Raw genomic sequence first — 11,582 nt, 5'->3', positions numbered from 1 at the left:
ACTTTAAAAAAATATAAATAAATAAAACAACGCTTGTTCAATGAAACCCACATTGGTTAGTGCTGGTTCTACTACTTAATTACATGAGGCAATCAAAAGATACAAAATTTAAATTTTAAATTTTAAATGTATTACAGTAAAAGACACATTACCACTAATTCCTCTCAAAATCCTCTTAACACCCACTGTTCTCATCTCCACCCAAAGCAGCTCTGGAAGTCCTCTTTTGTGGTATCTTTGTGAGATGTGATTAAAAAAAAAAAAAATACAGTGACTGTGGCTGCAAAGGGTCATCCAAAGGAAAAGCAGGTTCCTAAAAATAGTACAGAGTGTCTTCATCTATTGTATTTACCAGACCAACACCATAGACATCTGGCTCTTCCCAAAGTCAAAATAACCAGGAAAAACAAATGTTTTGAGTTGGTTTAGGACTAGGACAAGACAGCCACAACAACACAACTAAAGATGCTCATGAAAGAAGACTCACAGAACTGTTTCACAAAGTGACAAAAACTATGGGATAAATGTATTTGAAAAAAATGAGATTATCTTGAGGGAGATTAATGGAAATGTGTCTTTTACTACAATAAAGTTCTTTTTTTTAACATTCAGTATATGTTTTTATTATACCTCATATATGAAGCCCTAGAATTAGGATAGTAATAGAAATTGTTGTGATCAGGTTTTTGACAAGTGGGTCACAATAAGCTCTATTCCATAATCTTAGTAACTCAACAGTATTCTTTGATGCTAATGAATCTTATCAGTTTTTCATGAACATGGACACATTTTCACTCTTTCCCATACTTCTCCACTGCCAGGTCTCTTTCTTACTAACAAATTTTACTTATCTGTTTCTCACTTTCTTTTCCTTTCTCTATATAGATGACTCAAGAAATGTGTGTCCCAACCCCAAACTCTAGTCCCATAAGTCCTAGCTGTAGTTACGAGTACCCCTGGGAATCTCCCCTCAGATCAGAGGGAAGCACACAGGAAGCTCCAACTGCTCACCAAACTAATTTTCCCTCTACCAGCTCCTCCATGTTCAACAGTGCCATGAGTCCCCATGCAGTGGAAGGAACTGTAGTACAACTGTGCCACCAAATTTACCAACATTATGATCTACACCATCACTAAGACCCAACGGTTCCTTTCTCTTCCATTCTAGTAATATTTCACTGCTAGTAACATAGGTATTTATAGTCTTCATAACTTTTTTTTCAATACTAAAGATTGAACCAAGGGCCCCATGCATGCCAAGCAAATACTCTATTACTGAGCCTTTAAAAATCTCAACCCTTTAAAAATCTTATTTTGAGACAGAGTCTCATTAAACTGCCCTGATGGGCAATGAACTTGCAATCTTCCTGCTTCAGCTTCCTGAGTACCTGGGACTACAGGCATGTACCATAAGTTATGAGCTTAATTACAGAAATCTAAATGGTTTCTCTGAACAACTCTGATGAAAAAGTCAAAACAAAAACCATATATAAGGGCCGGCCAAATAGCTCAGTGGATTAAAGTGCCTGCAAGCAGGTGTAGGGGTTCAGGATTTGAACCCTGTGCCGGCCCCGCCCCTGGGCCACACTGAGACAGCTATTGAGATTGGGCATAGTGGCAAATGCCTGTAATCCCAGGTCTTGGGAGGCTGTAAACGGGCAGATCACTATGAGTCTCATCTAGTAGTGAGACCCTGAACACCCTGTAGACCCTTCCCTAAAAATACAAAAACAAAAACAAAAAAACAAATATAAAAACTGTTCAACAGAGTGGAGAGAAAAATCCTTCAGCGATACCTGGGCAATACACAAAGTATTCTATGTATAATTTCTTACTTAATCTTAAAACAAACCACATATGGACATTACTATTATCCCCATTTTTTTTTTTTAAACCAGGGATTGAACTCAGGCCCTTGCACTTGCCAGGGAAGTGCTTATTCCACTGAGCCATCTCCCCGGCCCCTAATATTCCCATTTTTGAATGAAGAAAATATAGAAACTGAGAAAGATGGCAAGATGTGGAACAAAAATTTAACTCAGGAAGTTTACTCCAGACTCTGTATTCTTGTTTACTGGTTACTGAGATCAAGTTTTAGGCCTGACAAACAGGTTCCTAAAGAATCAAGTTTATAAAAGACTGCCTTGAACATGACTTCTCTAGGCTATTCTTACTCCTAAATGATACTAATGTAATGCAATTAAGAACAGTGGGTTATAGCCAGGCGTGGTGGTGCATGCCTGTGATCCCAGCACTCAGAAGGCTGAGGCAGGAGGATCACCTCGAGTTTGAAGCTAGCCTGGGGTACATAGTGAATCTATGTCAGCCTAACTACATAAGTGTTATCCTGTCTCCAAAAATAAATACACCGACAAATAAATAAAATAAATAACCTTTGGGCTTTGAGGTCAACCTGTTTTGGCTTTAATTCCAGTCTTACCATGACCTTGGACAAGTTACTCTCTTTTAGGCTACTTTGCCTTTGTAAAATGGGAATAATAATGATTCCTCACTTATGGAACTGGGAAGATTAAATGAGATTGAGCATGTAAATAGTGACCTATTGGCTAGCACAGCAAGCCCTTGGTTAATATTAGCCAGACTAAACTAATGTTAAATTAGCCCTCTGATCTATTTTTGAAAGTCAAGATTTTAAACACTTACCACGGACCACAGATTGATATGTACTTTAATAAAATAACATCATTCATAAACGTCCACATATAGGAAGAGTTTTAAGAACACCATATGAATTTACTCATTTTGATTCTCTGTGTAACCTTATAAAGTAGGTAATACTACTTTCCCTATTTTGTAGGTTATAAAAGTAAGGCATGGAAACATTAAACAACCTGTCTCAGGTCATGGTAGGGAATAAATAGAGAAGTCCAGTGAGTCTAGCTGCCTAATCCATGTTTTTTACTATTTTATATTTCACACTGGTATTTTTAAGTCTCTTCTGGAAACTGTAGCCTTCTCAAATCAAGAATGCTGCCTTTGATGGGTACAAAGAGGCAGGAGAGATGTGAAAAGCACTGAAACAAGGAATTAAGTTTTTTGAGATAGGTCTTACTATGTAGTTCAGGCTGCCCTCAAACTCATGGCAACCTTCCTGCCTTAGCCTTCTAAATGCTGGGATTACAGATGTGTTCTATCACGTCCAGCAGGAATTAAAATGTGTTATATGCATGTACCAACTTCCCGCAAGGAACGTAAACGTTATAACTATACATGTGTACTAATGAACTAGAAAGAGAAAGAAACTGAAAAAAAAAAAAAAAAAGACATAGACTCTTCTGCAGACTGATACACAATAAACATTTGATGGACTGAAATTCTCAATGCTGCATGACCATTTGTAATGGAATCTAAGCCCTCTGTCTGCACTATTTTCTATTCTCTCACCCCATCTTTTTTCAATCTATTTTCAAACTATCAGTACCCAAACTATTACAAATATAATGACATTGATAGAATTCTGTCTGAATGTGCAACATGGAGTTTGGTTCATGCCCTAATCTTTGGGGGAACTCTCTTTTGAGGTTCTGTTCCTTCACAATTTACAACTTCAAATCTACTAGTCCAGAAATATAAGCCATATGGTTACAAGAAACTTTTCCTCACTATTTAGACTAGATTTGGATTTCTTCTCATCTTCAAGAGCTGAATACATAAAATACAAAGTTAGACTTCCAATTTTTATCAATAGCTCTTTGATAGTTTTCAAATTGATATTTCTACTTGACCTGACTTCTTTCTCTACCCCAATGAAAAACACTACATAGTGCCAGCCAGATATCTCAGTGGACTAAAGTGCCTCCTTAGACAGGCACAGTGAATGGGGTTTGATCCCTGGCATGCTGGGCTGGTCCCTCCTGTTTCAGCACTTGGAGGCTGAAAGCAGGAGGATCACTACGAGCCCAACCTGTGTAGTGAGACCCTGTTGACCCTGAGATAGATAGATATATATATTACGTACATACGCCCATGCCTACTCTCTGATGGCCTAAAATGATTTAGAGGAAAAACAAAACATCTACTTCTCCAAAAGCCTTTCTTTCACAACATTTTTTCCTACTTTGTAACCTTCCAGCCAGGCTTCTTTCATTTCTTCCAAGGCACTAAAACCTTTTCAAACTGTCTTTCCTAGATGATCCTCCTCTGTTTCATACTTCCCTGTACTTTATAGCTAACCCCTCAATTTTCAGGTCTGCCTAAATACCACTTTCTCAGAGAAATTGCCTCCATATTCTATTGAAACAGATGTCTCCTCTTTAGAGTCTCTATTACACTCTATTTTTCCTTGAGGGATAATATCACAATCTGTAATGATGCTTACTTTTGTGACTGATTAATTGCTTATCTCCACCGAGAATGTAGACTTGTAAGGTCTGGGACCACATTTCATGCCTTCCATGTTCTCAGCCACACTCTGGGGAACCCAAGCATTTACTGCTTCTGATCTATACACAGATTGATCTGGAGGACTCTAAATATTCCACAAATGATTCATTAGCCATTGTACTTGAAAAGGCCCAGTCTGTACCACTTCCCACTCATTTGGTCTAACTCAAGGAGACACTGATGTACCTGGCTACTATTTGCTATGTGAATTTTAAGAACTTCACAATCCACTGAAAATAGTCATCATTTTACATACTCTGCTTCAAATCTGTGCAGGTAAATCTGCTGAATGAATGGATAATTCTGTCTTTTCCATTAGACATATCCTTTCTAAGATAAAGGCCAAAAAGCTCAAAAGTGGATGATTCATTTTTTTTTTTTTCTTTACAGACATGTAAGTTTAAAATGCTCAATCAAGCAAAGTATACCTACTGGCTAATCTAAGTGACCTAAGGAAAAGTACAGTTAGTAGGAGAGGGCTTTGCCAGGAGGACCTTAGTTTGATGGACAACTCTTATGTTCCCAATATTAATTAAACAATGGGCAAGTTAATTAATTCTCAAACTTACTTCAGTCCTAGAATAACACAAAATTTCCTTAGATTCTTCTACAGTAGGTCAACCTTCAGACTTTGGCTGAGAGCAAAACAAAATAGGAGCCAAGAGACTGATAATTATTTCCCTTCCTGACAACAATCACCAGAGAAAGGCAATCTGCTCTCAGAGAACACAACCAGAGAACCAGAATCAGGAAATCTTATTTTTTTTTCTTGGCATTCCTCTCATTGGTCCATCCCAACCTTTAACTTCAGCTATAAAAGGAGGACATCAGCACTAATGTATTTCAGTTCTACATTATTGTTCTGTTATATAGGAGGGGTACCAAAGCTGCAGAGGTTGTAGAGCTACCACACTCTGTACTGTTCAGACCAACTCAACTATTCTCTCTCTTCAACTCTCAAAAACAAATTTAAGTAGGATGTTGTAAATGTGACATTTAAACAAAGTTAGACAAGAACAGTGATCCAGAAACCATTAGATATAAAGTATGACAGGGAGAGACAAAAATATTTAGCTTGGAAGTGAAACAGATGGTCCTTTAAATATCAAGAAATAGATGTCATAATGATGACTTGTTCTGTTTTGTAAAACTATTGAAGGGAAGCATTGGACAGTATGATAGAAGAAAAAAATGTAATAAGGAACTAGGCCTGCATGTATATATACTTGAAAAAAATACCTCTCTTATCACTGGATGTCTCCAAAGCTAAATAAGTAATTTGTGGGGTTATTTATTTATTTATTTTGGCGGAACTGGGGATTGAACTCAGGCCCTTGCGCTTGCCAGGGAAGCGCTTATTCTACTGAGCCATCTCCCCGGCTCTGCTGGGTTATTTTAGAGCAGGGGCCAACAAACTTTTCCTGTAAAGGGATCTGTGGGCCACATACAATCCTTTGAAAAATGTAAAACCATCCTTAGTTCACAGGCCATGCAAAAACCAGCAGTTTGGGGCTGGTGAGATAGCTCAGTGGTCTAAAGCGCCTGCTTAGGCAAGCATGCAGGGACCTCGGTTTGATCCCCAGCACCACATGCCATGCCAGCCCCGCCCACAGGGTGGGCTGAGCTGACCATAAAAAAAAAAAAAACAGCAGTTTTCTGATCCTCGTTTTAAAAGAGTCTAACAGAAATATGAATAACATATGTAACAATTTTTTTAGCATCTATATTTTAAAAGATAAAAACAAACAGGCAGGGTTAATTTTATTTTATTTTATTTTATTTATTTATTTATTTTTTTTGTGGAACTGGGGATTAAACTCAGGCCCTTGCGCTTGCCAGGGAAGCGCTTATTCCACTGAGCCATCTCCCTAGCCCCATAGGCAGGGTTAATTTTAGTATTTAATCAAATATACTCCAAAGTATTTTAATATGTAATCAAAACTACTGAGACCTACATTTTTTATAAAATGAAGTCTTTAAAATCTAATGTAGGACTCCTGGGAAGATGGCAGAGTAGTGAACAGCAAAGAAATGGCCTTTCCAAGATTTGGTGTCCAGATGCTACAATGTAGAAGGACAGGGAGGGAACAGGGTCTCTGGCAAGATCTGAGGGAAGAGTTAAGGCCCACAGCGATAGCAGAAAGAGAGACTGCAATAACGGAGGTGGCAGGCAGTGCTTTCTTCCAGAGCCCAGGCTCACTGCATGGGAGGTGTGGTTAGAACTGAAGCCTCCACAGGAAACACACCAGTGGAATGACCAGTGGACACGTGGACGGCCATTGCTGGTCAGTTATTCAGGTTCAGATGTTCCCCAGGAGAGAGTGATTGGCTGGTGGCTGTCTTGGAGAGAGCCAACTGAGCTTCTAACTCAGAGCTGGCTCCATCTAGTGGCTCCCAGTTTTAGGGTGGGCAGAACTGAGTTAAGCTGGTAGGATGTCAAGGAGCCAAGTACAGGCCAGTAGGAAGAGGAGTACAAGCTGGTAGGAGGCAAAGAGTGTTGCAAGCTGAACAAATTGGGCTCTAGCCTCACAGCCAAAAACCAGTCTGAACTTCAGTGGAACTAAAGGTGTATATAGCCTTGCTGGAGTTAATCAAAATGGATCAGGACTCTTCTGCCCACTTTGTTTTCCAGTGACAGCAGAGACATGTCTTGAAGTAGACATTATTTTTTCTCATTTTCTTTTATTGGTTTTATTTTCTTTACCTTTTTTCTAAAGGAACTGAAGAGTTAGTTCTTTGAAAGATTAAACTGAAAAAATGCTTAGCCAACCTTCTCAAAAAAAAAAAAAAAGGAAAGAAAAGGCTCAAATAACCAAGTCCTTAGTAATAAAAAGGGTAAAATCACAACAGGTCCTGCAGAAATCTAGGGATCATCAATACCTACTTCAAGAACCTGTAATATAATAAGACAGAAAAAAAAAACCAAAACTGAAACCCAGGAGAAACAGACAGATTCATAGGCACATGTAAACTACTCCAAAGCTGAATCAAGAAGATATAAAATTCAAAATAAACCAAGATCAGTCAGCAAAATTGAAGATGTAATTAAAAAGCTACCAACAAAAAAAGCCCAGGCCCTGACAGATTCATTGTTGAATTCTACAAGAAATTTAGAGAAGACCTAATGCTGCCACTTCTAAAACCCTTTAAGAGTAGCATAAGATGGGGTCCAATACACCTAATCCTTTATTTTACTACTATACATCTGTATTTTAGCATAACAGTAGCTGGCTATGTGTTTCAGAATCTTTCCCTGACAGACAGAGGAAGCAATCTATGTGTTCGCGCACTTGGTATGGTGAGCAGCAAGGGGTGTGCACATGTGCAAAGCTATCAAATGGGATTTGTACCCTCCTCCTGCTGTTTCTAATTGGTTTTGTTGTTTACCCAAGCATCACTGTGGTGTATTACAACAGACCCACACCACTGTAGGTCTGTTAAAAATTTTTTTCTTTTGCTTTTTCTAGTAGAAATATCCCAGTTCAGTACAATGGCACATGAAAACCCAGGCTTGCAAGTTTTGGAAGTGGTCAAAAGTGAATCACCAGATTACTCATTCATGGATAATGAAGATGATCCATTATGGTAAAATATATGCTTTCATAACAGAAGAGTGGTGTGGGTGTATGATGATAAGGATAATGATGATGATGATAATGATGATGATTTTGACATTGGCCGTGTAAGCCAAAATTCCTGTGACAGTGAAATGGAGTAAAGAATTGACACGAAGAATAGACTTCCTTGCTTCAGATAAGGAAGAAAACAGCAAAGCAAACAGATATTTCACTAGCTGAAATGTTGTAAAATGGCCACACATCCAAATGGAACAATATGTTAAAATTAGGTCTGAAGATATAGTGAAGGTATTGCAGGAGTTAAACATATTGGACAAAATGCCAGCACTGCCATTCAATGCTGGAAATTGTAACAGATGAAATGTTACAAGAGGCTGTGAAATATACAAAGGCTAAAATGAAAGTAAAATGTTCTATATGCACCAATAGCCACATTCAAAAATTTATTACGACTCCTAACTAGCTGACCTGAAAGCGTTCATAGATTTGCTGTATTGAGCACAGATTTCTCATGGTGACTGCAAGATTGTAAAAGACTTATGGAAAAGTCACAAAAATTAAAAAATTTAGAAGTCATAAAAGGCATAAAAATTTATGCCTTTCTAGATGGGAAGTTATTGTACTTTCAATTAAGATTTTTATCCTGGAGCTGAGCCATCAGGTTCTCATTCATATAGTAATAAGCTGAATGCTGTTGTGAACAGATTTGTTGTTTCCATCTCCCAAACTAATCAGAATGTGACATGTGACAATTGGTTTACCAGTTTCCAGCTGATGTTATGTTTGCTAACAGAGCACAAGTTGACCAGCACAAGAACTATACACAGGAACAAAGCAAAAATTCCAAATGAATGGGGGCCTGGCCCTAGCTCAGGCCTTTAAGTGGCTGCTTCCACAAAGCTGTCAGCCTCAGGTTGCTGGAGTTCGAACCTCACACCTCTCCCGCTGGCCAAAAGTGCCCTGAAGGCATTCGAGGAACCAAAAAAAAAAAAAAAAAAAAAAAATCCAAATGAAATGTTGCCATTTCAAAATAGACAACTATGTAGCACAATATTTGAATATCAGAAAGATATAACATATATATGTCATGTATATGATCAAAAAAACCAAACTGGTATTGTTCATGTCAATATTTCACCATTGTAAAAATACTGATAGGGAAACCTGGACAAAATGGAAGGCTGAGATGGAAACTTTCAACAACAAAACTGAAGGTGGAGAAGATGTTGTCAATGAGTTATATACCAACTACAATGTCACTTGAAACACAAAAAGCACTGGCCAATGGTTGTGTTTTACTCAGTCTTAAATATGTGTGACATAAGTAGTTTGATAGTTTACAAACAAAATATCAAGTGTAAAATATCATGGAGAAATTTTCTTAGAGAATTGGGACTAGCGCTCATAGGAGATGATTTACAGAAGAGGAAAAACAAAATGTTTCTGTCTAGGGAACTGCACAAAAAATTGTGGAGCACCCTGGTGAACTCACAGGTGAAAAAGCAGGTGCAAAAAACTCCTGACAAAATAGCAAGACCCCTGAGATATCAAGTATGTGTTATGAAAATGCCAGGAAAGCAAAAGACAGGTGCTGTCAGCATAAGCAATACGTGTACATGAACGAACGGTTGTCATGCATGCAGACTGTCTCAGGTGTGTAACTGAAGACTATTTTTTTGTAGAGTACTATTGGTATTCTCATTGTAGCTCATAGAGGAATTTATGTTTGATGTTCTTTTTTTAGACTTTGTATACTTTATTTGTGATTTATTTCTTTTTTTGTATTTTAGGGAAGGATCTACAGGGTGTTCAAGGTCTCACTACTAGATTGGACTTGTAGTGATCTGCCTGTTTACAAGAGGTGGGATTACAGGCCTGTGCCACCACGCCCAGTCTATGTGATTTATTTTCTGTTAAGTACTCATTGTTGAATATAATAAAACTTGGGGGCCAGAGAGATAGCTCAGTAGAATAAGTGCTTGCCTGGCAAGTGCAAAGGCCTGAGTTCAATTCCTGATTCCACACCCCCCCCAAAAAATAAATAATTAAAAAAATATATCAGTAAAATAAAAAACAAATAATTAATCAATAGAAATATTCTAAAGAATAAACCTGGATGCTCTCCTTGGCCAGAAGCCAGAGGATGAGCCTGGAGCAGACTCCGGCCCAAGTCTGGGTGGAAGTGGCAGCTGCAGCAACAGCGGCTCCCGAGGAAGAGAATGAAAAAGGAAAAGCAATCCTTTCTGCAACTGCTGGTATCATTGCCTTTTGATGCTAATCTTTCTGGAAGAACCTCCACTGCCCAGGGACTTTCAGACCCTGCTGCTTCTAATCTTTAGTCCTCTTCTGATCACTTTAGAACTAAGATTGCCAGGGACCTGGATGCACTGGAGCACATGTACCCAGGAGTACGTGTACCCATCTGAGATCACTGCCAAGCAGGGCTCCATTCTGGTGTCAAACCTTGACAACGTGAGGACTGACTTTCTAATTAAAACCATTGCTAAATGGGGCAAGATATGCTTTGAAACTTCGATTGAAGTAGCGTATTTTAAAATGTCTTGTGAAAACATGAAGTACCTGCATCTATTTTGAGATAGTTTCTGTTGTCATTGAGAATAAATGAACATATGTCAGAAAAAAAAAAAAAAAAAAGAATACACCTGAGCCTGACAGACCCAGGGTTATGTACTTTGGTGACAAAATTAAGTCTTTTTCCCAATAAAAGGGATGCAATACTGCCAAACTCATTCCTGGAAGCAAGCATTACCCTGATCCCAAATCAGAGAAGGATCCAACCAAAAAGAGAACTACAGGTCAATCTTCCCTAATGAACATAGATGCAAATGTCCCAAATAAAATAGATACTGGCTATTACCGTTTGTGTCTAGATGCTCCCCCAAAGCCTAATGCGGTTTTAGATGGGATTTTTTCAGAGACAGCTGACTCTCGAGTGTGTGAGACTGGGGTGAAGGGTGCAAGACCAGTAAGTCAGTCTACCCATGTTTGGTCTAAGATTAAGGGTATGAGTGCTACACCCATCCTAGGGTGGGTAGCCTGCATAGAAGACAAGGGAAAGAGTCTTGTTTCTCTCCTTGGTTGCTTTGCTTCCTTCTGCCTACTATGAATGCTTTGCCTCTGTGAGGCCTATCTGCCATGCCACCCTGCCTTGGAGCCAGCTGAGTATGGACTGAAACCTCCACAAGCTGTGAACTAAATAAACCTTGCCTTCCTTCATTTTAGGGGTCGGGTATTTTGCTCCAGCAATGACAGAAAAGTAACTGGGACATTAATAAATGCAGGAAATATGTCTGACAAAGTCCAAAACACATTCATGCTAAAACTTGACAGAAAACTGGGATAGATGGCTTTTATCTCATGTGATGTTGGCAGGGTGCACTGATGCTTGTAACCTTAGCTATCTGGGAGGCTGAAGCAGGAGGAGCTCCCTTTTCAATGCCAGTCTGGGAAAAAAAAAAAAAATTAGTCAGATCTTGTCTCAAAATAAAGTAAGCAAAAAAGAGCTGGAGATGTAGCTCAATGACAGAATGTTTATTTTACAGTGTAAGGCCCTAGTCAAGGCCCATTACCACAGTAAAG

At 38.7% G+C, this 11,582-nt stretch overlaps 1 protein-coding gene across 1 annotated transcript in view; it reads right to left on the bottom strand.

Annotated features, from left to right (window-relative positions):
- Cpeb3 (cytoplasmic polyadenylation element binding protein 3) overlaps window positions 1-11,582 on the bottom strand; it is a 239,286-nt gene that overhangs the window by 81,823 nt on the left and 145,881 nt on the right. The gene's annotated exons all lie outside the window — the stretch shown is intronic.

Source organism: Octodon degus, unplaced genomic scaffold (assembly GCF_000260255.1).
Source record: "Octodon degus isolate 3935 unplaced genomic scaffold, OctDeg1.0 scaffold00046, whole genome shotgun sequence".
NCBI classification, from domain to species: domain Eukaryota; kingdom Metazoa; phylum Chordata; class Mammalia; order Rodentia; family Octodontidae; genus Octodon; species Octodon degus.
This window is presented reverse-complemented; position numbering and strand designations above follow the sequence as displayed.